At 41.7% G+C, this 26,443-nt stretch overlaps 1 non-coding gene and 1 pseudogene across 1 annotated transcript; one reads left to right on the top strand and one right to left on the bottom strand.

Annotated features, from left to right (window-relative positions):
• The window catches only part of LOC126203502 (uncharacterized), a 71,325-nt pseudogene that overhangs the window by 43,216 nt on the left and 1,666 nt on the right, over nucleotides 1–26,443 (top strand).
• Trnas-cga (transfer RNA serine (anticodon CGA)) lies at nucleotides 20,880–20,954 on the bottom strand. Its single transcript has one exon. It is a non-coding gene; the product is annotated as a tRNA-Ser (tRNA).

The following is a 26,443-nucleotide window of genomic DNA, read 5'->3' as shown; positions in this document are numbered from 1 at the left end:
GAGGCAGGATTCGCACCTGCGACCGTAGCGGTCACGCGGTTCCAGACTGAAGCGCCTAGAACCGCTCGACCACACCGGCCGGCGGTAGTGGAAAAATTTTACTTCACAATAAGAAATAAAGCGGACACAATCTACACTTAAATCGTTGTGCAGGTATTCTCACTGAAATACAAACATAAATGACGGAAAGAAACGAAGCGGAATGGAAGTCCTGTGTCACCCGCCACCCAACAATGAGGTGATTTACATCGTAATACTCACAAAACATCCCTTAACAACCTCCGGAATTGTGACGCTGGAGTTGGGGTTGATCCAGTACAATGCGTGACTTGCTGTTCAGGTTGCTATCGACGTAAGCACCAGAGGATTGTCTCGTCTGGTGAGGAACGCTCCAGCGGAGACTGGCCTTACAGGGAGTACGTGAAGCTACGGCGGGTGCCGGCAAGCTGTCCGCAGGGAATACAGCGAGCAGTAGTACTACTGGGGAAAGTGGCGTCCCTCCTTCACGGGTTTGATTTTCTTTTCAAACCCGACTTATCCCGAAACACTATTTATTTCTTTTTATTCAACCAGACATGTTTCGATACCTATATCACAACTTCTGGGGGTCAAATTTATTTCTGTACAGAATAACACAGAGTTTATGGTGGATTATCTATCGTACGCCTAAAAATTATAGCATGTGCATTCTTTTTAGTTTGTTCCGCTTGCTCACCTGAATATAACATTGCTCACAACAATGCATTTTTCGAAATAGATTTCTTTGTGCACTTTATCGTCGTTTTGAAATCATGTCATCTGCAAAGTACTCATTAAGAAAATTTGTCCATTTCGAAGTACTTCTTCATGGGTAGTGGTTACGTATGCTACTGTACTTCCACTTTCCGATCTGTTGTATATCGCTGGTGGGTATCTCTTCCTACTGCTCTCCTGTACGCTGTTTTCACATCGTTCTTCCTATACAATTTCACTCTCACCTTTAGTTTACACGTATTTTTAGCACGTGTTCAACGGAATGTGGAGATATAATAGTCTGGTCAAATCGCGTTTTGTGGAAAACAGTGGCCGGCCGCTGTGGCCGAGCGGTTCTAGGCGCTTCAGTCTGGAACCGCGCGACCGCTACGATCGCAGGTTCGAATCCTGCCTCCGGCATGGATGTGTGTGCTGTCCTTAGGCTAGTTAGGTTTAGGTGGTTCTAAGTTCTAGGGGACTGATGATCTCAGAAGTTAAGTCCCATAGTGCTCAGAGTCATTTGAACCATTTTTTTTGGAAAATAGTGTAAACTAGAGGAGACAGTGAAATTATAGAGACAAACGATGAGAAAACAGTGTACACAACAGCAGTAGAAAGAGATATCCACTACCCTCGAAAAAGTACTTTGAAATGGACAAGTTTTCTTAAAGACTTCTTTTCAGATGACATCCTGTCAAAATAGCAATAAAAAGCGCAAAATAAACTATATCCAAAAAGCGTTGTTGCGAGCAATGTCATTTTCATGTGAGGAAACGAAAAAATACAAAGAGGATGCATATTCTATAATTTTTAGGACTGCAATAAATTAGCCACCATAAACTTCGTGTTACACTTTCAAAAATGGCTCTGGGCAGTATGGGACTTAACATCTGAGGTGATCAGTCCCCTAGACTTAGAACTACTTAAACCTAAGACACACATCCATGCCCGAGGCAGGATTCGAACCTACGACCGTAGCAGCAGCGCGGTTCCCGACTGAAGCGCCTAGAACCGCTCGACCACAACGGCCGGCTGTTACACTCTACTGACATACATTTCACTCACAGAAGATGAGACAAACGTGTCGAAACATACCCCGATAAATAAGAAATAAATAAACAGCGTTTTGACATAAGATGTATTAAAAAAAAATAATTAAATAGCAAACATGGAAAAAAATCAAGAGGAGCTTCCAACCTGAGCAAGGTGACTCCCTCCTCTGAGCACAGCAGGGGGCGCAAAGTGCAGTAACGCCTGCCTCGCGCAGCGGCCGCTGCCAGACTGAACGAGGAGGGGATGGGGCGGGGGGAGGGGAGGGGGCTGCCCCCACCCCCCACTGCCAGCCGCCACAGCTGGCAGAGTGTCAGACACAGCGCGGGGAATCCCGCGCGCGCCTGCACGCCTCAAGGAAGGACCTGTAGACCGGCCGAAGAGCAGCCGTATCTGAAGCCAACTGATAACTTAGCCACCGCCTTTTGCAACGTCAAGTTGGGAAGTACTAGTCGTCTGCTAGCGCAGTGCCATATGTTTGTTCTTATTATACAATAGCATTTGCTGCTGCCAGTCACAGAAACCACGCGTTTCGGGAAACGACCCCGATAATTAAGTACGTTTGCCGTATATTGTGTTATGCGTTTTATTTGCCATGTCCGAGCTACTGCATTATTTTTGGGACTTCACTATAATACAGGGTGTTACAAAAAGGTACGGCCAAACTTTCAGGAAACATTCCTCACACACAAATAAAGAAAAGACGTTATGTGGACATGTGTCCGGAAACGCTTAATTTCCATGTTAGAGCTTAATTTAGTTTCGTCAGTATGTACTGTACTTCCTCGATTCACCGCCATGATTTCATACGGGATACTCTACCTGTGCTGCTAGAACATCTGCCTTTACAAGTACGACACAACATGTGGTTCATGCACGATGGAGCTCCTGCACATTTCAGTCGAAGTGTTCGTACGCTTCTCAACAACAGATTCGGTGACCGATGGGTTGGTAGAGGCGGACCAATTCCATGGCCTCCACGCTCTCCTGACCTCAACCCTCTTGACTTTCATTTATGGGGGCATTTGAAATCTCTTGTCTACGCAACCCCGGTACCAAATGTAGAGACTCTTCGTGCTCGTATTGTGGACGGCTGTGATACAATACGCCATTCACCAGGACTGCATCAGCGCATCAGGGATTCCATGCGACGGAGGGTGGATGCATGTATCCTCGCTAACGGAGGACATATTGAACATTTCCTCTAACAAAGTGTTTGAAGTCACGCTGGTACGTTCTGTTACTGTGTGTTTCCATTCCATGATTAATGTGATTTGAAGAGAAGTAATAAAATGAGCTCTAACATGGAAAGTAAGCGTTTCCGGACACATGTCCACATAACTTTTTTTCTTTCTTTGTGTGTGAGGAATGTTTCCTGAAAGTTTGGCCGTACCTTTTTCTAACACCCTGTATAAACAAGAGCATTTTTGTAGTTACCGATGTATATTCCGTGTAGATACAGGCGCATTCGTTTATGGCTCTTACATTCGATTATTCTACTTCTGAATCGAATAAGATGCTACGCTTGCTGATATCCCTACTGCCTTTCATATTTATCAGATGTACACTAAACAGGTAGTTGGCACCGGTATTTATAGTGAAAGCAAAAAAATGGCTCTGAGCACTATGGGACTCAACTGCTGAGGTTATTAGTCCCCTAGAACTTAGAACTAGTTAAACCTAACTAACCTAAGGACATCACAAACATCCATGCCCGAGGCAGGATTCGAACCTGCGACCGTAGCGGTCTTGCGGTTCCAGACTGCAGCGCCTTTAACCGCACGGCCACTTCGGCCGGCTATAGTGAAAGCAAATGATGAGTAAACAAACAATTAAAAGTATAGTTCGAATACTTAATTAGCATTGCTGTTGTGCACCTTGCATATGTTGTCCAGGTGAAAGGTGGCTACACTGAGCCACAGCGCCAGAGATCGCGCTAGAGAGTATTGTTCCACCACCTCCACTGGCAGTGATTATTGAGAACTCGTAGTGGGCAGTGCTTGGGGAGAGCTCGTGGTAGTCAGTGCTGAGATGTCGTAGTGAGGAGTGTTTGTTGAGATGAGCTAGTAGGCAGTGCTTGCTGAGATGTGATACTGAAAAGTTCTTGTTGAGATGTGATAGTAGCGAGTCGGTGTGGAGAGATTGTAATGTCTAGAGTGCTTTTCATCAATATAAATTAAGGTAACAAACTACCTTTCTTTTCTTTCTCATTATTTCAATGTCCTGAATAATGCGTCATTACAGGTTCAGTCGGCAAAGCATCTGCCTTGTGTTCTTGTATTAGAGTGTAATTCTGGTTTTCTTGAGTAATTATGGTATTTCTGTTTTCTTTAATTAATTCAGTATAAATGATATTTAAAATTTCTTGTGTTGTTGAAGAAGAACCGTGCCAGATGCGTACGTTGAGTCATACTTCCACACACAGAACAGTTACACTTGTGCTTTGGTTTCGTAGGTTTTATAGTTGCTGGGGACTTAATTAATTAATTGTGTTAATGAAAATTTCCATTTCATTCTTTGTTGTTGTTCTTTGCAGTCAGATAGCGTAATAATACTAGTCAGGGCCAACCGTTTACGAGACTTGCGTAATCGTACATACAGATACTAAAGCGAAAATTAAAATTATTTGCATTATTTTTTTAATTAAGCCCCCATGCACGTGGCGACCCTGCCAGGATCGTCCCTTGGAATTCTTCTGATTGTAAAAATAGTAGACAGTAGTATTGTTGTAGTAATTTGTAGTTTAGCAATTGTAGTCTATTTTGCATGTGTAGATTTGGTAATTGTCATTCTTCTAATGGTATTTTTCTTTTTTTTGCAAAATTTGATTTCTGTTGTCTTGTCTACGGGTTTGACAATTAGTGCAATTATTTCAATTGTTCGATTAATCGTGTTTGAGGGAAACATTTCGTGTGAATGGTATTGTTGGAGATAAAGTGTCATTGTGTGTAATTTCATATAGTGACGAGTTTTGTATGTTTTGTAAATGATTACGCGGTCGATGAAAAAGGCAAAAATGATGGACAATGAGAATGACGAAATTGTTGACATGGCGAACTCGCCAACACAGGACAACAGTATGATGAATAATGGAGTGGAAAACAATTTAATAAGTCGGGAAAATAGTCCGGAACCATTTCAAAATTTTTCTCAATCAGGAAATTCACAGAATACGAGATTAACGATAGAACAGTCTGAAATAGTATCGAACACAGATAGCTTTACAGCTATGACGAAGGAAACTGGTTTTGCGGGAAATGTTAGGGGCGAAAGGAGTTTCGAATCAGTTACTATGGAGCAGTTGATGAGTGCTATATTAAAAATGGAAACACGGTTTGGGTCTGAATTAAAAACACAGAGGGGAACAATGGAATCACTGGGATCACAAATGGGAACAATTAAAACAGAGATGGGAACTTTACGATCTGAATTAAAAACTGATATGGGAACAATGGAAACACGGTTTGGATCTGAATTAAAAACACAGATGGGAACAATGGAAACACGGTTAGACTCACGAATAGGGACATGTTTCAAAAACATGAAAGATGAATTAAAGAAAGAAATCAGAGAAGAAGTACAACCGATTTTGAATGCTCACAATAATAGATTAATTGCAGTAGAGATTAGACAAAGGGAACAGGATAGAGAACAGGAGGAAAGAGATCGCGTGATAGTACAAAAATTTTCAGAGTTAAATTTATAACGTGCACATGATAAGGAAGAAATATTTGAGAGAATCGAGGAATCCGTACCAAATGACAGAATAAATAATCTAACACAACAATATGAACAGTTAACTACCAAATGTGTCAATACTGAAACCGAGTCGCGACACGTACGGAAGACGTAAGTAAACAGAAAGAAAAAATAGGTGACTTATCGGAAAGAGTTGAGGAGATTTCAGATAAATTGACAAGTCTTAGTTTAAATGGGGACAGAGATTCAGATGATACAGCTCTATTTCCATTTGCAGAAACAGAAGAGTACCAGAGCATAAATAAACATGTTGAAAATCAGGGAAAATTTAATGAACGCGTTAAAAGGGAATTTGAGGCGTTACGAAAGCAAGTCAAACAAATTGAAGGCGAAATCGTAGGAAAGGACAGCAAAAGAAATTTGGAATCACAGTTAGCGGAGGGGTTTGAAGAAAATAATTTGTTTCATTTACGGGATGCAACAAGGGAGCGCCAGGCGCGCGAACTTGACAATAATCAACATTGGGACTGGGACAGACGCGGTAGGTCTTTGTCGCCACGAGGCGAAAACTTTGACTATAAACACTTTTTGACTGTTCGGAAATTTAAGATCTTCCGCAATTCTAAGGACGACATACATCCATGTGCATGGTTAGATCAATTTATGTATGCACTCCCACCAAATTGGCCACTAAGTCACAAACTGTAATTTATGTGTGGATATTTAGAAAATGAACCGGCGACGCGGATGCGCGCACTCATTAGAGATTGTAATAATCTGAATGATTTTTATCATGCATTTCTATCGGCATATGGGTCCGAAAACACACAAGACAGAGTCAAACATAGTCTGATTATGCAGCGTAATTTTAAACAGTCTGAGTTCCGCACGCCGGCAGAATACTTTGAAGACATGATTCGAATGAATCAGCTCCTGTCCAACCCTTATAGCCCGACTGAATTAATTCGCATTTGTTTAACTAAGCTGCCACAATCCATAAGACAAATTGCTTTAGCTGGAAGATGTAAAGACGACATTGAGACTTTTAAGACTTTGTTACAAGAACTTGAGTATGACAACGACGACGGGACTTCCTGTAACTTTTTCAGTAACAGTAATTACGATAGATTTTCAGAGAAAAGGGATAGTGATCGGAACGGGCGTTATATGGGTAATTTTGAGAATGACAGACGTAACAGACAGGACAATAGATACCAGCCTTATGACAATAACAGACGTTCTAACAGAAATTACACAGACAATTATAATAACGGTAATCCTTACCGGAATGATCAATCATACGGAAACAGTAATCGGTATCATCAAGACAGAAATTATTCATACAATAATAGAAATTCTTACTACAGAAATGACCAGGGTAGTAGGTCTAACAGTAATTTCAGAAGCGACAGTCGAAATTATACAAGAAGTAGTTATGCAGACAGACAGGAAAACAGAAATTTTAATAACAGACACAACCAAGAATTTGCATCTAACAGACAGGTAGGACCTAATTGGCATCCTCCGCGTGACAGAAATTCAGAGAGACAAGTGGAAATAGTAGAAATTGATCCGCGAAATGTCGGGAATAATCAAAGACGTGACGCAAACAATCGACAATGACTAGCAGCTTCGGCTTCTGGCAGCAATATAGACGGTTCAGAAAGTAATGACACTACAACTTTACACTACGTACGCCTGGAAGATATGAGAGACATTTTGCTAGGCGAAAAGGAAAATAATGTAGACGCATTTTTACATCCTGTTATTGAAGTATGTGTGGGTAAGAATAAGTTCACTGCAGTTTTAGATTCTGGGAGCCCATTGAACGTCATTAGTGAATCAGTTTTTCGTATATGTGAAAGAACTATTGCCTGTCCTGTGTTACCTATTTCTAAAACTACAATTCGAGGAGCGATTTCTGGAAAAAGTGTGGAAGTTAAACAACAGACCAACCTAAATTTCATTTGTCAAGGATACGAATTGTCTGCTAATTTTATTATTGTTCCATTACTCAGTACACAGATTATATTAGGTATGGAGTTTCTTAACACACATAAGGCAATTTTGAACTTTAAAGAAGGAAGTGTGAATTTGACTGTTGCCGGAATGCCGAAATGTCTGAAATTTTTCGAGTGTTTAGCAAGATCTGAATCAGATACAAAATGTTTAAGGTTTCTTACTTCTGATGTTTTCGTTGAGCATTATGACGACAGTGTGTTTATTCATGACAATGACAATAGATACAGAGACGCGATGGAGGATATAATTAGTAGCGAAGAATTAATTAATGAAAAGGTTAAAAAAGCTGAAGTGCCAGATGACGTTGCAAGAGAAGAGCTGCACCATATTTTGACTTCACATGCTACAGTGTTTAGTCATCACACAGGAACTATACAAGGCTTACAATATTTATTTAAAGTAAAAGAACACACACCATTTCGCGGGAAAATGTACGCTATTCCTTTGGCTTACAGAGACAAGGTTAAGAATGAACTTCAATACATGTTAGATCAGGGCATTATTGAGCCAGCAGTCAGCCCTTATACCAGCCCATTACACGTTGTTCTTAAAAAGGATGGATCAATTCGTTTGGTTCTGGATCCCAGACAGATAAATAATATTATTATTCCTGAAACTGACCGTCCACAAAATTTAGATGAACTTCTTCAACATTTCCATGGAATTAAAGTTTTATCCACGATTGATATGCGCGCAAGTTTTTGGCAAATAGAACTCCACCCTGATTGTAGAAAATATACTGCCTTTTTAGCCTTTGGTAACTGTTACCAGTTTCGGAAATTACCGTTTGGACTTACTGTGTCTTCTGCAGCATTCATTCGTAGTTTAAAGGAAATTTTACCTGTTTATCTTCGTGACAATATTACTTCATATGTTGACGACATTCTTATTGCTAAACATTCTTGGAGTGAGCACAACAAAATTTTAGATTCATTATTACGTATTTTTGCAAGAGTTGGCATTACAATGAACTTAGAAAAATCTGAATTTGGTCGTTCACAGGTGAAATTTCTCGGTCACATTATTTCTACAGAAGGTATTCTCCCTGATCCAGAGAAACTAGACGCTATTCGTAATTATGCTGTTCCTACCACAAAACGTGATGTTCGTAGTTTCCTTGGTGTCTGTAATTTTCTTAGACGCTTTGTTAGATTGGACAATTTGGCCACACCTCGTTTATGTGAACTATCTGGAAAGAAATCTAACTGGTGTTGGGATGAGGAAGCTCAGTCAGAATTTGAACAACTTCGTGATGCTTTAGTTGCTGCTCCACTTCTTTCACACCCGGATTTATCTAAAGATTTTTGTTTGGCGACGGACTCATCATACAAAGGCCTAGGTGCACATTTATTTCAAGAGATAGATGAAAACGGCGTTGTAGTACAGAAGACTATTGCATTTGGAAGTCGTGTTCTCTCTAAATCGGAAAAGAATTATTCGATTACGGAACTTGAAGCTTTGGCTGTTGTTTGGGCTTTCACAAAATTTCGCACATTTTTGTTTGGTAGACATACTAAGGTTTACACTGATCATCGAGCTTTGGAATTTCTTATGTCGACAAAATTAACTCATGGAAGATTGTCACGATGGGCGCTGTATCTACAGGAATTTGATTTTAGTATTGTTTACATACAGGGATCTTCAAATATTGTTGCTGATGCTTTATCACGTGCACCTATGGGTTTGAAACAAAGTGCTGAAGAGGATTGCAAAGAAAACCATTATTGTTTGATGTACATTCAAGGTGTTGCGTTTGAGAACTTTATTTCATCTTCGCTCCAGGACATCGCTAAGGAGCAAAATAAAAATCCAATCTGGAAGGACATTAAGGAGAAGTGGAGGAGAAAGGAAAGCGTAGCGATCAGACAGTATTATTTAGTTCGCAATGATATTCTTTTCAAACGAAAATCGGTCGACAACTCTGTTTGGTTAGTTTGTATTCCTGATGAGTGGGTTAATAAGCTGATTTGGTATACGCATTTCAGTTATGCACACTTTGGTCCCTGAAAATGTTTTCATAAATTACGGGAAAATTGCTACTTCAATAATATGGAAAAACGTATTCGTTCTGTTCTTGCCAAATGCAAATTATGTCAACAGGCTAAGCCGCCAACTGTTTCTCACAGAGCACCGTTGTTTCCTATCATTCCAGCGAAATTAAAGGACATGGCTGCAGTCGATTTGTTCGGTCCAGTGGTTCGTTCTACTAATGGTTTTGCGTACATTTTATTAGCAGTGGAATTAACATCAAAATATGTGTGTTTTACACCTTTACGCAAAGCAACAGCTCGTTCAGTATCTAATGCTTTCATCAAACATTTTCTTAAAGAAGTGGGTCATGTTGATAAGGTTATATCAGATAATGGATCACAGTTTCGCTCTAAAATTTGGCTTCGTACTCTACGGCGTCGTAAGATTAAACCAATTTATATTTCCCTTTTTCACCCTCAATCTAACGCTTCAGAAAGATGGATGAAGGAAATCAATAAATTGTGCCGTCTTTATTGTCATCAGAATCACAGAACGTGGGATCAGTATCTTCATATTTTTCAAAACATTCTGAATGAACTTCCTAATGACTCAACTTCTTTACCGCCTCTATTGATATCAAAAAACAAAACACCGACTAATCGCATTTCTGAAATTGTTCCTTTTCCGCCTTCACGGAAACTGCGGCATTCTGAAGTTGTCAACCTGGCTCTACGAAATATTGCATCTGCGGCTGCTAGAAGAGAAAAATCATCGAAGCGTCCTGGTCGTTTAAAAACTTTGTCAGTTGGTCAGAAGGTATTAATTAAGTCTCATCGTTTGTCTCACAAAGGAAAAGGCTTATGTCGCAAATTTTTTCTGCTTTATAACGGTCCATATAGAGTTCGCAAAATTATTCATGATAACACTATTGAAGTAGAAACTCTTAAATCTCGGCGCTCTAAGGAATACATCACATATCTAACGTTAAAATTTTTGTGGAATGACATACTTCTGAGAAACCAACAGTTGTACGTAAACACACGGAGAATGCAAGGATACCGCGCCGTGTTCCGGCGGCGGCACATACTCAAAGCAACAGTCAGTCTGCGCGCCGCACAAGGCAGTCGTTGACCGCAAACAATTACTCCCTACGTCACGCGCCAACAGCTGATCGAGCGCTCAGTGTGAATGCACTGACAGCCGTAAACAAATACACAGTCTAATTTCTCCGACTAAATTCTGTATGAAGCTATGGTGACTTTATAAATTATGTTATTAACGTTCAGTATTTTTCAGGATATGGTTCTATAAAATATTTAAGAACTTCAGGTAAATTCTGTGCGTGTCCGACGTTAAGACGACTTGCTATTGAGTAAATTTCAGGAAGAATGTCATTTCGAAGAAGAAAGTAATAAACAAAAAAGGTAACGATTAATTGAGTTTATTTTTCAGGTAACATATTTCCACTTAGGTACGTACTTTAGACGTAATTTGCTGCTTGCGATTACGTGACTCATACTTTGTGCTAAATTTCGTGTTCTATGAATTTACTTGTGAAGCGACGTGCTTACGCACATTAACTGATTTTGACGATGATTCATTAATGAACAGGCTTGTTATTTGTATATATTACGCATCGCTTGGCTGCACTGCTTTTTCACTGATGTCACATTTTTCTATTATGTGCCTGCTGTGCTTATTTATTTAAATTATAATTGTCACCTGATTAATTGTGCTGATATGGTTACGTATGTAAGTTATACTTTGTGATTTATCTGCTTGCGCCTTCATGTTTACTTATTAAGATTACATATGAACATTTATTTGCTTATGCTGATATGATGCTAATGACTTGTTTATTATGTAAGATATATACTTGCTGCTTTGCGTATGGATTGCATATTTACACATTACTGTTTGTTGTCATAACTACTCTTCAATTTAGAATATAGCAATGCTGATATACTGTGTACGAACATAGAGTTTAGGTTACACTGTGGTATTAATTATAGATTGTTTACTTGGCAGAGCCTCGTTGTAGGGATTATAGTGCATCCACTTGTTGACATTCTGTTCGCTACTGGTATATTTACTCGTTATTGCATGTTTTGCTTACGCTCAGTGCCTTATATTTTTAAGATAAGAAAATGAACTGCTATAATTCTACGAACGACATTGGTACAAGATACTGCATAGAAGTCACATGAGCTGGAGGTTTCATGGAAGCTGTATAAATTTATGCTAATAGGAAGGAAGCTAACGACATGACATACCAACACTAGGTTTAGACCATTGACAGTTGTTACACTGCATTCTTCGTGAGCAATTGAAATAGGAAGTGACACTTGACACGAGAAATACTCCACATGTTTGCTTCTGTTTGCCATAATTTTTGAAGTGGTGTACACACTGAAATATCACCATCATTAACACTTCGTAATCGTACTTAATTACTGAGAGTTATTCGAACTAAAGTCTGTTAGAGGTCATGTATGCATTTCTTTTATTTAATGATGGACAAGGAACCAAAATGTATCTTATAATTTATAATGAGTAGAAAATTTGGGTCAGATGGATTACACAGAGGTTGTGTGTGGACACTGTGTCTTCGGATTGTATGGGATGATGAATTGAAGTTGCACTAGGATTTTGTCTGTACTTGTTCGAGGAGACTGACTAGAGGAAAGAGTTGTTATGGAAGTGAAATGATATTGGTGCTGAGGTTTATATGTATCGACGTATTATTGAGGTATTGAGATTATGTGAAGTTGATGATTATTGGAGTTTCGTGGACAAGAGGTAAGGTAAATGAGGTGTTATTGAAGTATTGAGATTATGTAATGCTGATGTTTATTGGAGTTTTGGTGGATAAGAGGTAAAGTAAGTGAGGAGCATATTTTTTTGTTGGTCCATATGGAACAAGGAGGATGAAGATGGCAGACTAGAACACTCAAGTAGAAGGAAGATTGTCTACACACACACTTTGTTAAATCACTAAGCAGTATATACTTTTTTTTTGGAGAGAGGAAGCAATTGCATATCTTGGGTCACTGACAGTTGTTCAGCAACCGTACATTTTGATCTGGCTTGGCAAACATTGGTCTTGACGTGATGACTATGACGTTGACTAACTATTATTGACTGTTATACATTGCTGCCACTACTACTTGATACACATGATGAACATAAAATTTTGACAGAATTGCATTTACACAGTTAACACTATTCAATTACACAGTAGCACTAATGTGGATGAAAGATGAGTGAGTGTGTTTTGTGTGTTTTCCTTTTATAATCCCAGAGAAGTGATCCCAACCTATCTCCTAAATATTATTTTACTTGTTTATTGTGGCTTGCACTGACACCCATAAATATTATAGGTTTACTGGTATTTGTGTATTGTAATAGTTAATAGGACAATTATCTGATATCATTTGTGTGCTTGTTATGATTTGTATGTTTAGTGTAAAAGCATTGTATGTGTATTCAAACTATTGTTCATGCCTGAACTGTCTGATTAGTGATGGTGCTGCACTTTTCAACATGGTGGATGCCACCTGGACATGATTAATTTCTGATGATGAACAGTGTGATTAGTGATAGTGAAGTTTATGGACTGCGGTCAGCACCTGGTCAACATTACTGGGTGCCACTGATGGACTGCTTCTACCGAAATGGTGTTACTTGTTGATGTCTGCACCTGCTCAACATTGCTGGGTGCCACGGATGGACTGCTTCTACTGAAAAGATGTCACCTGTTGGTGTCTGCACCTGCTCAACATTGCTGGGTGCCACTGATGGACTGCTTCTACTGAAAAGATGTCACCTGTTGGTGTCTACACCTGCTCAACATTGCTGGGTGCCACTGATGGACTGCTTCTACCGAAATGGTGTTACTTGTTGGTGTCTGCACCTATTCAACAATGCTGGGTGCCACTGATGGACTGCTTCTACTGAAAAAATGTCACCTGTTGCTGTGTGCACCTGCTCAACATTGCTGGTGCCACTAATGGAACTGCTTATACTGAAATTGTGTTACTTGTTGATGTCTGCACCTGCTCAACATTGCTGGGTGCCACTGATGGACTGCTTCTACTGAAATGGTGTTACTTGTTGATGTCTGCACCTGCTCAACATTGCTGGTGCCACTAATGGAACTGCTTATACTGAAATGGTGTTACTTGTTGATGTCTGCACCTGCTCAACATTGCTGGGTGCCACTGATGGACTGCTTCTACTGAAATGGTGTTACTTGTTGATGTCTGCACCTGCTCAACATTGCTGGTGCCACTAATGGAACTGCTTATACTGAAATGGTGTTACTTGTTGGTGTCTGCACCTATTCAACATTACTGGGTGCCACTGATGGACTGTTTCTACTGAAAAAATGTCACTTGTTGGTATTTGCACCTGTTGACCATTGCTGGGTGCTACTGCTGGAACTGTGAACTACTTGTTTCTTGGGCTATGGAAAGCGTTTATGTGAATATTTGTATAAACTGATTTTTTGTGTATTACTGTTTGTGAAAAGTTATGAGACTCTTACCTGCACATATTCGTCATTGCTGACGCTATTGATTGAACTGTTTAACCACATAATACTTGTGTAAACTATTATGTAAAGTCAAATGTATGAAAGAATTTGTATTGCTTACTGTATTTTATATATTAGGTTATTGAAAGGTCAGTGCAAAGCCAAAATTTTATCTAGTATGTGATATTTACGTATTAATATTATCTTTTATTTTTGTCTGTATTTTTTTGACGAATTTGGTGGTATTTTCACCACCAATGCTGGCAAAAATACCATCAAATTCTAGCCTGTGGAGGAAGGGCATATGAAAGGTGGCTACACTGAGCCACAGTGCCAGAGATCGCGCTAGAGAGTATTGTTCCGCCGCCTCCACTGGCAGTGATTATTGAGAACTCGTAGTGGGCAGTGCTTGGGGAGAGCTCGTGGTAGTCAGTGCTGAGATGTCGTAGTGAGGAGTGTTTGTTGAGATGAGCTAGTAGGCAGTGCTTGCTGAGATGTGATACTGAAAAGTTCTTGTTGAGATGTGATAGTAGCGAGTCGGTGTGGAGAGATTGTAATGTCTAGAGTGCTTTTCATCAATATAAATTAAGGTAACAAACTACCTTTCTTTTCTTTCTCATTATTTCAATGTCCTGAATAATGCGTCATTACAGGTTCAGTCAGCAAAGCATCTGCCTTGTGTTCTTGTATTAGAGTGTAATTCTGGTTTTCTTGAGTAATTATGGTATTTCTGTTTTCTTTAATTAATTCAGTATAAATGATATTTAAAATTTCTTGTGTTGTTGAAGAAGAACCGTGCCAGATGCGTACGTTGAGTCATACTTCCACACACAGAACAGTTACACTTGTGCTTTGGTTTCGTAGGTTTTATAGTTGCTGGGGACTTAATTAATTAATTGTGTTAATGAAAATTTCCATTTCATTCTTTGTTGTTGTTCTTTGCAGTCAGATAGCGTAATAATACTAGTCAGGGCCAACCGTTTACGAGACTTGCGTAATCGTACATACAGATACTAAAGCGAAAATTAAAATTATTTGCATTATTTTTTTAATTAAGCCCCCATGCACAGGACATTAATTCATTAATCATCACTGGTCAGGTGAATGCACGGTTATAATTGCATCAAATAGGGTAACGCAGGAGTTGGTTTAATAATGAATAAGAAATAGGAATGAACAGCATAGTGAATGCATATTCATAGCCAAGACAGACACTGAATCCACACTCACCACAGTAGTATAAGATGAAATGCCAACCAGCTCTGCAAATGATGAAGAGACTGAAGAAATGTATGAAGAGGTAGAATAAATTATTCTGATACTTGAGGGAGACGAAAATGTAATTGTGATGGCGGCTGCAATTCGATAGTAGAAAAAGGAAAACAAGCCTTCCTGCTGCGTTCTTTTAAACTCCCTGCGCTCGCTGGAACATCTGGTACCACTTTGGAACTCACGAGTTGATTTCGCGCTATTTTTTCGACCACCTTGTGCCATTCCCAGGGGTCCTTGTCAATCGGTCCGCGAGACGTGCCTGGTCTCGGTTCAACTACGGTCGTTCATTCGCGTTGCTGTTTCACAGTCACACTAATGGTCGAGTTGGGCAGCTTCACAAGGGTTGTAACGAGTCTGATGGATTTGTTACTCAGGTGCCGTCTAATGACCAGTCCACGGTGGAAGTCACTGATTTCTCCTGGCCGACCCATTCTGCTGTCGCTGCTCCTCTACAGACACTCCTGGTCTCCTTTTATACTGGCGGGCCAACTTCTCGTAAAATCTTGTGCTCAATGCCATATTACTCAGGGGTTCCGGACACTTTAGACGAGAGAGTGCATTTCAAGCCAGGGGTGGTTCTGTGCTGTTCTGCGGTGTTTTCCGTACCACGACCTGGGCGCACTCATTCACGTTGAACCACGGTGTTTATTTACATATTCTTGCTGACCAAGCGTTGTCCTCTCTCCTAGATCAACTCGATAAACATGCAGTTATTATTCCCCTCTTCCGAGCTGACAACAGGTGCAATCGCAGCGAGCACGCGCACGGTTCGGGTTTGACAAACACTACGGCACTCTACAGCAACTCCAGTGGCCCACTTAATCACCTGTTCTTAAGCCCATAGAAAATGTCTGTTACTGTTTGGAAGAGCTATCAACATCCCTTAAATCTGGTGCGGCTACGAGATCTGGTCATCGACGAGTGCCTTGCGCTGGATGTGGCGCATTCGAAGGAGTTCGTGGTGTCTCATCATCGTCGAATTGCGGACATTACTCGGAATTAGTGTCACATCTACTGGAGGTGGATATTTTTTCTCTATGTTTATCGTAACGTGGGACGCAAAGCTTTGTCTGTGGGTCGAAATGTCACCATGTCGTGATAACTTCTGAAACGATCTTGCGAACAGACACTCTTGGCGAAACGAAGAGAATGCACAAGTAACGAGACAGAACACACCTATTAGAAGAACCGATTCCAGTAAACGAGGTAGCCCAGGCGAAAGGTAACAAAAAGAGCGTATTACACCAAAACCCATCTCCAAATAGGCCATCAATTGTGGCATCTGCAATGGCGAAGAAGGAATTTAAAAGTAACTAGGTAGACAGGAGACAGCAGAAACGATGTCGTATCACAGTCGACGAAACGAGACTATAGACGGTAGGGAAAACAACTCGACAATGAGGTCTGAGAAGTGCAGGGGTGTCGAAGCGAGCAAAACGTGTCAATCACAGCCTGCAGAAATGCACCGTTGAGGATCTACTACTTCTAAACGACAACAACTACACACAAATTTACAGTAAATTAGTCTCGGAGCGTGTGGCAGTGCAGTTTTGTGTGACTGAACTACTTAGTTCACACTTCTACAGGGTGCTTCAGTAAGTCACTACTCAAACGCTTATTTACCATATCCTTCGTCAATATCTAATACTTGTATATTCCCTTATAAAAGATGCTGAAATTGTCCTCCATTTCCCAGTAGACACATATCGATTCGACGTCCCGTGTTTGAACGTACTGTACTTCCGCTACAGAAGCCATAATCCTTCACTGTCCAAGATAGCAATCCAATAACATTACAATCCACTAGATGCAAGCAATTACGGATCGCGTGTCTCCAGTTTGGCCACGTCAAGTAATAACGGTAATTCTGAGTACACAATGAGAATCAGGCACCCAACATATACACCTACGTCTACATCCATACTCTCCAAATCACACTTAAGTGCCTGGCAGAGGGTTCATCATACTACCTTTACAATAATTCTCTATTATTCCACTCTCGAACAGCGTGCGCAGAAAACAAACACCTGTATCTTTCCCTACGAGCTCTGATTTCCCTCATTTTATTATCGTAATCGTTTGCCCCCATGTAGATCGGCGTAAATAAAATACACTCCTGGAAATGGAAAAAAGAACACATTGACACCGGTGTGTCAGACCCACCATACTTGCTCCGGACACTGCGAGAGGGCTGTACAAGCAATGATCACACGCACGGCACAGCGGACACACCAGGAACCGCGGTGTTGGCCGTCGAATGGCGCTAGCTGCGCAGCATTTGTGCACCGCCGCCGTCAGTGTCAGCCAGTTTGCCGTGGCATACGGAGCTCCATCGCAGTCTTTAACACTGGTAGCATGCCGCGACAGCGTGGACGTGAACCGTATGTGCAGTTGACGGACTTTGAGCGAGGGCGTATAGTGGGCATGCGGGAGGCCGGGTGGACGTACCGCCGAATTGCTCAACACGTGGGGCGTGAGGTCTCCACAGTACATCGATGTTGTCGCCAGTGGTCGGCGGAAGGTGCACGTGCCCGTCGACCTGGGACCGGACCGCAGCGACGCACGGATGCACGCCAAGACCGTAGGATCCTACGCAGTGCCGTAGGGGACCGCACCGCCACTTCCCAGCAAATTAGGGACACTGTTGCTCCTGGGGTATCGGCGAGGACCATTCGCAATCGTCTCCATGAAGCTGGGCTACGGTCCGGCACACCGTTAGGCCGTCTTCCGCTCACGCCCCAACATCGTGCAGCCCGCCTCCAGTGGTGTCGCGACAGGCGTGAATGGAGGGACGAATGGAGACGTGTCGTCTTCAGCGATGAGAGTCGCTTCTGCCTTCGTGCCAATGATGGTCGTATGCGTGTTTGGCGCCGTGCAGGTGAGCGCCACAATCAGGACTGCATACGACCGAGGCACACAGGGCCAACACCCGGCATCATGGTGTGGGGAGCGATCTCCTACACTGGCCGTACACCACTGGTGATCGTCGAGGGGACACTGAATAGTGCACGGTACATCCAAACCGTCATCGAACCCATCGTTCTACCATTCCTAGACCGGCAAGGGAACTTGCTGTTCCAACAGGACAATGCACGTCCGCATGTATCCCGTGCCACCCAACGTGTTCTAGAAGGTGTAAGTCAACTACCCTGGCCAGCAAGATCTCCGGATCTGTCCCCCATTGAGCATGTTTGGGACTGGATGAAGCGTCGTCTCACGCGGTCTGCACGTCCAGCACGAACGCTGGTCCAACTGAGGCGCCAGGTGGAAATGGCATGGCAAGCCGTTCCACAGGACTACATCCAGCATCTCTACGATCGTCTCCATGGGAGAATAGCAGCCTGCATTGCTGCGAAAGGTGGATATACACTGTACTAGTGCCGACATTGTGCATGCTCTGTTGCCTGTGTCTATGTGCCTGTGGTTCTGTCAGTGTGATCATGTGATGTATCTGACCCCAGGAATGTGTCAATAAAGTTTCCCCTTCCTGAGACAATGAATTGACGGTGTTCTTATTTCAATTTCCAGGAGTGTACTTTCGCACTTGGATGAGAAAGTTGGTGATTGAAATTTCATGAGAAGAACGAAAAACGCCTCTGTTTTAATGATAGCCATCCCAAATCCTGTATCATTTCAGGGACTCTCTCTCCCCTATTTCGCGATAATACAAAAAATGCTGCTCTTCTTTGGACTTTTTCGATGTACTCGTCAGTCCTATCTGGTAAGGATCCCACACCGCGCTGCAGTACTCCAAAAGAGGACGGACAAGTCTAGTGTAGGCAAACTCTTTAGTAGATCTTTTAGATTTTCTAAGTGTCCTGCCAATAAAACGCAGTCTTTGGTTAGCCTTCCCCCACAACATTTTCTTTGTCCTTCCAATTTAAGATGTTCGCAATTGTAACTCCTAGGTGTTTAGTTGAATTTACGGCCTTTGCATTTGACTGATTTATCGCGTAACCGAAGTTTAACAGATTCCTTTTAGCACTCACGTGGGTGACCTTACACTTTTCGTTATTTAGGGTCGATTGCCAATTTACGCACCATTCAGATATCTTTTCTAAATCGTTTTGCAAATTTGTTTTGATCTGCTGATGACATTATTTGACAGACGAGAGCGTCATCTGCAATCAACCTAAGACGGCTGCTCAGATTGTCTCCCAAATCGTTTATATAGATAAGGAACAGCAAAGGGCCTATAACACTACCTTGGAGAACGCCAGAAATCACTTCTGTTTTACTCGATGACTTTCCGTCGATTAGTACGAACTGTGGCCTCTCTGACAGGAAATCACAGATGCAGTCGCGTAACTGAGACGATATTCCATAAGCACACAATTTCACTACAAACCGCTTGTGTGGTACGGTGTAAAAACCCTTCTGGAAATCGGGAAATGAATCAATGTAAAATCCCTTTTCCATAGGACTTAACAGTTCGTGCGAGTAAAGAGCTAGTTGGGTTACGCAAGAACTGTGTTTTCTAAATCATGTGTGTCAACAGACCGTTCCCTTCGAGATAATACATAATGTTCGAATACATTATATTGTTCCAAAATCTTGCTTCATATCGACGTTAATCATATGGGTCTGTAATTTAGTGGATTTCTCATATTGCCTTTCTTGAATATTGGTGTGAGCTATGCAACTTTCCAGTTTTTGGGTAAGGATCTTTCATTGAGTGAGCGGTTGTGATTGTTAAGTACGGAGCTCTTGTATCAGCTCACTTTGTAAGGACCCTAACTGGTATAAAATCTGGACCGAAAGACTTGCTTTTTAACATGATCTAAGTTGCATCACTTCTCCGAGGATATATACTTTTAAGTTACTCATATTACCAGCTGTCGAATTCTCTGGTGAAGGAATTTCGGAAGGATATGTTCAGTACTTCTGCTTTAACAGCACTGTCATCGATGCTCTTTCCATTGCTATCGCGCAGAGAAGGCATTGATTGTGTCTTGCCGCTAGCATACTTTACATACGATCAAAGTTTCTTTTGATTTTCTGCCAGGTTTCGGGACAAAGTTTCGTTGTGAACCTATAATCAACCATAAGCAACTACTCGTATTATACTCAAAATATAAACTAAAACCAGGTCACAAATACACCAGCTTGTAACGCATAAACTCACATACCAGTTATACCAAACTCATGATGACCAGTCGTAATGGTGCCACTTGACATTAATTGACAACAGACACTTAAACTGCGATTGCTGCTTACATTTCCCTGCAACTAACCACGGAAAGTGAAGTCAATGGTAGCTAGCGCCCGCTTTATCGCTGTAGTTTGTGTTCCACATTTTTAAAAAAAATATTTGAAGAATAAAATGTAACAGCCTTACATAAAATTACAATGTCATCGTTAAATACTAAAATGCGTTCAGTAATTATGTTATACAGAGAAGGAAGTGTCCACACTTAGATGGGGAAAATTGAAATACTTATAACATCAGCCGGCCGCTGTGGCCGAGCGGTTCTAGGCGCTTCAGTCCGGAACCACGCTGCTGCTACGGTCGCATGTTCGAATCCTGCCTGGGGCATGGCTGTGTGTGATGTTCTTAGGTTAAGTCAGGTTTAAGTAACTTCCTGGCAGATTAAAACTGTGCGCCGGACCGAGACTCGAACTCGGGACCTTTGCCTTTCGCGGGCAAATGCTCTACCAACTGAGCTACCCAAGCACGACTCACGCCCCGTCCTCACAGCTTTACTTCTGCCAGTACCTCGTCTCCTACCTTCCAAACTTTACAGAAGCTGTCCTGCGAACCTAGCAGAACTAGCACTCCTGAAAGAAAGGATATTGCGGAGACATGGCTTAGCCACAGCCTGGGGGATGTTTCCAGAATGAGATTTTCACTCTGCAGCGGAGTGTGCGTTGATATGAAACTTCCTGGCAGATTAAAACTGTGTGCCGGACCGAGACTCGAACTCGGGACCTTTGTCTTTCGCGGGCAAGTGCTCTACCAACTGAGCTACCCAAGCACGACTCACTGGCAGAAGTAAAGCGTGAGTCGTGATTGGGTAGTTCAGTTGGTAGATCACTTGCCCGCGAAAGGCAAAGGTCCCGAGTTCGAGTCTCGGTCCGGCACACAGTTTTAATCTGCCAGGAAGTTTCATGTCAGCGCACACTCCGCTGCAGGTGAAAATCTCATTCTAGGTTTGAGTAGTTCTAAGTGTAGGGTACTGGTGACCTCAGATGTGAAGTGCCATACTCCTGTGAGCCACTAATAACGTCTGTTTTACTATAAAAACTAAAATCAGTATCAACATTAAAAAAAAAAAAACTAGCTGTACGTTACGGATAGACTCGCGCGTTGAGTGCATAATTATCTCTTCCACCTTGGCTTACGTTATGAAATGCAACTTACGTGGTTGTCGAGTATGAACCAGTGTTACGATCTCAAGGAAGTGAAACATAATTACTGAACGTATTTTAGTATCTAAAGGTGGCATCACAATTTCATGTAAGGCTATTACATTTCATTTTTTAAATACTTTCCGAAAAAAAATGTAGTACACAATCGAGAGTACAGTAGTGAAGTGGGCGCTAGTTACTGTTGACAACACATACCGAGATTAGCTGAACGGGAATGAAAGCAGCAAGCTCAGTTTAACTGTTTGTTGACGGTAGTGTCATGTGGCACAATGTGCGAGTTCATTTACTACGACTCATCGCAACATAAATGTAATGGAGCGTAAATTTATGGTTTAGAAACTGACCTATTAGTGACATGATTTAATTTGTATTTTCATGCCCGATTTTGATTATGTTGTTTTGTTCGTGTAGCAATGAAGATAGCTAAGCAGCAGCTGAAATCGATCTGCAATAAACAGATTAAAAATTTACGACCGGTGCCGCCCTTCGTCCTATCTTGGATTTCATTTATGCCGTCGTGGAGCAGGCTGCTCCTGGTGGAAAAAAGACAAGTCATGTTATTCCTCAAATGATCCTGCGTTCTCGGATTAGTACAGTGCATCTTCTCCTTAAAATTGTCCCACAAAAAGAAATGTAGGGAAGTCGTGAGTAACGAACGCGGAGGCGGCAGATGTTCAGAGATTAGTCGATCATCGCAGAACTCACCAAGCGACGTCTTCGTTTCACTGGAGTTGACACGTAGGATAGATAACTGAGATAACAGTTGTATTAAAAATATTGGTCCAGCAATTCGCTGCTTAGATATGGAGCAGAAAACTCGAATATTTTGAGGGCGACGTAGCGTAACGTGCAATGTGTGAGGATTATTGGCAGCCCAGATGCGAATGTTCCGGTTGTTCGGAGATGAACTTAACTGGAACCGTGCTTCAGCAACGAAAAGCGTACGGTTCAGCTTACTATTCACGTAGTTAGCAGTGATGCTCTTAAACCACCGGCAATAGTAGACCCGTTTTTCTGAATCCAAAGGACGCAGTTCTTGAACTACTCGATCTGGATATGGCTGCAACTTCAGACGGTTAGTGGCTGCGAGGCAGGTCGAGTAAGTTGCTGCGAGCCGTTCAGAAAACCGACGGAGTGGTCTGCAGAGAGACCGCAGCAGAGGCTACTGAACAGACACGCTTCACCGATTCCGGTGTTAACACGACACGCTAATGGTTTCGAAATCTTTGAGTAATGCTCTCACTCCACGGAAACGTCTCATAGTGTCACAAACTGCTGTTTTCCCTGAAATAAGGACGTAAGGGAACTCTGCGCAATGCTTGTAAGATTTTACAACGAAGTGAGCTTCCAGTAATGCGAACCTCTACTCTCAAGTGAGCATCGTGAAGCGGCAACTAGTCGCCGCCGTGATTGTTTGTGCTTGTGTGTGTGTGTGTGTCTCTCTCTGTGTGTGTGTGTGTGTGTGTGTGTGTGTGTGACTGCGTCTCCCAGCGTCAACGCTGTGAGCAATGATCTAACAATCACAATCAACAACACAGAGAAGTCATTATTACTCTTAAAACTAACTGCATAAATATTAAGGTTCTGACTTATCTGACTCGCACTTTGCGTCTACATCTATATTCCGCAAGTCACCTGACAGTATTTCGTGAAGGGTGCTTCTCCTATCGGTAACTGATTCCTTCTTCCCTGTTCCACTCGCGAATGGCGCGTGGGAAGAATAATGATTGCCGCTAAACCTCTGTATCAGCTCCAGTTTCCCAAATTTCCTCTATCTGGTCATTTCGCGAGCCGTATGTAGGTGGGAGTAATACGTTCTTCGACTCTAACAGGAAAGTACTCTCTCTACAAAACCTCTCTTGTCACGCATGCCAATGCAGTTTGTTGAGCACCTATATAACTCTCTCTCGTCGACCAAACCATCCCGTGACGAAACGCGCCGCTCTCTCTCTATCTCTCTCTCTCTCTCTCTCTCTCTCTCTCTCTCTCTCTCTTCCATCAGTCCTACCTGGTAATGGTTCCAAAGTTATGAGCAACACTCAAGAACGCACCGAACTTCTTCATCTGCTCTGCTTATTAGAATAAAGGTTCGATTATGATTCTCTGTACACTAGTAGAGATTAAACATGTGTCTTTTAGATTTCATTATTAATAACGCTCCTCCTTACTGTACCACGTACTCGTATATTACTATTTGTTCCATAGATCATGAATATGACATTTCGTAATGATGTGGAACGTGTCAGTTTAACCCAAGTTTTGATTACTTTTTTTTCAGTGCTACTACTTCATATCTAAAGATTCATCTATTGAATAGAAGCAATTTTCATTCATAAATTATTTTAATTTGTTTTTAAATGTTGGTTGGTTATCTGCCAGACTTTTAATGCTATTCGGCAAATTCCTAAAGATTTTTGTGGCAGCGTGATTCACCCCTTTCAGTGCCAAAGTCAGATTTAACTCAGAAAAGGAAGATTGTCCTTTCTTCCAGTGTTATAGCTATGCAGTTCGCTATTGTTTTAGAATTGCGATCGATTATTAATAACAAATTTCATAAGTGAATATGTATGTTCTGACGGTACTGTGAATATCCCCAATTCCTTAAATAAGTCTTTGCAAGGTGATCTTCTACATCTACATCTACGTGATTACTCTGCAATTCACATTTAAGTGCTTGGCAGATGGTTCATCGAACCACAATCATACTACCTCTCTACCATTCCACTCCCGAACAGCGCGCGGGAAAAACGAACACCTAAACCTTTCTGTTCGAGCTCTGATTTCTCTTATTTTATTTTGATGATCATTCCTACCTATGTAGGTTAGGCTCAACAAAATATTTTCGCATTCGGAAGAGAAAGTTGGTGACTGATATTTCGTAAATAGATCTCGCCGCGACGAAAAACATCTTTGCTTTAATGACTTCCATCCCAACTCGCGTATCATATCTGCCACACTCTCTCCCCTATTACGTGATAATAGAAAACGAGCTGCCCTTTTTTGCACCCTTTCGATGTCCTCCGTCAATCCCACCTGGTAAGGATCCCACACCGCGCAGCAATATTCCAACAGAGGACGAACGAGTGTAGTGTAAGCTGTCTCTTTAGTGGACTTGTTGCATCTTCTAAGTGTCCTGCCAGTGAAACGCAACCTTTGGCTCGCCTTCCCCACAATATTATCTATGTGGTCTTTCCAACTGAAGTTGTTCGTAATTTTAACACCCAGGTACTTAGTCGAATTGACAGCCTTGAGGACTGTACTATTTATAGAGTAATCGAATTCCAACGGATTTCTTTTGGAACTCATGTGGATCACCTCACACTTTTCGTTATTTAGCGTCAACTGCCACCTGCCCCACCATAGAGCAATCTTTTCTAAATCGCTTTGCAACTGATACTGGTCTTCGGATGACCTTACTAGACGGTAAATTACAGCATCATCTGCGAACAACCTAAGAGAACTGCTCAGATTGTCACCCAGGTCATTTATATAGATCAGGAACAGCAGAGGTCCGAGGACGCTTCCCTTGGGAACACCTGATATCACTTCAGTTTTACTCGATGATTTGCCGTCTATTACTACGAACTGCTACCTTCCTGACAGGAAATCACAAATCCAGTCGCACAACTGCGACAATACCCCATAGGCCCGCAGCTTGATTAGAAGTCGCTTGTGAGGAACGGTGTCAAAAGCTTTCCGGAAATCTAGAAATACGGAATCAACTTGAGATCCCCTGTCGATAGCGGCCATTACTTCGCGCGAATAAAGAGCTAGCTGCGTTGCACAAGAACGATGTTTCCTGAAACCATGCTGATTACGTATCAATAGATCGTTCCCTTCGAGGTGATTCATAATGTTTGAATACAATATATGCTCCAAAACGCTACTGCAAACCGACATAAATGATATAGGTCTGTAGTTCAATGGATTACTCCTACTACGCTTCTTAAACACTGGTGCGACCTGCGCAATTTTCCAATCTGTACGTGCAGATTTATCGGTGAGCGAGCGGTTGTATATGATTACTAAGTAGGGAGCTATTGCATCAGCGTAATCTGAAAGGGACCTAATCGGTATACAATCTGGACCTGAAGATTTGCCCGTATCAAGCGATTTGAGTTGCTTCGCAACCCCCTAAGGTATCCACTTCTAAGAAACTCACGCTAGCAGCTGTTCGTGTTTCAAATTCTGGAATATTCCATTCGTCTTCCCTGGTGAAGGAATTTCGGAAAACTGCGTTCAATAACTCCGCTTTAGCGGCACAGTCGTCAGTACAGTACCATCGGCACTGCGCAGCGAAGGTATTGACTGCGTTTTGCCGCTTGTGTACTTTACATACGACCAGAATTTCTTCGGATTTTCTACCAAATTTCGAGACAATGTTTCGTTGTGGAACCTATTAAAGGCATCTCGCATTGAAGTCCGTGCCAAATTTCGCGTGTCTGTAAATTTTAGCCAATCTTTAGTCAATCTTGGGTGGGCTCCAATTATTATTCTGATTACACGCTTTTGTGCAATGAATAGTTTTTCTCTTAATGATGAATTGCCCCAAAATATGATGGCATATGAAAGCAGTGAATGAAAATATGCATAGTAGGCTAATTTACTGATATGTTTATCACCAAAATTTGCAATAACCCTAATAGCATGAGTAGATGAACCTAACAATTTCAGCAGATCATCAACATGTTTCTTTCAGTTCAATTTCTCATCAGAGCACACAACGAGAAATTTTGAATATTCTGTCTTAGCAACAGACTTCTGGTCAAAGTCGATATTTATCAGTGGTGTTAT

Source organism: Schistocerca nitens, chromosome 9 (assembly GCF_023898315.1).
Source record: "Schistocerca nitens isolate TAMUIC-IGC-003100 chromosome 9, iqSchNite1.1, whole genome shotgun sequence".
In the NCBI taxonomy this organism is placed as follows: Eukaryota; Metazoa; Arthropoda; class Insecta; order Orthoptera; family Acrididae; genus Schistocerca; species Schistocerca nitens.
The sequence above is the reverse complement of the archived record's forward strand: the minus strand, read 5'-3'. Positions and strand labels throughout refer to the sequence as shown.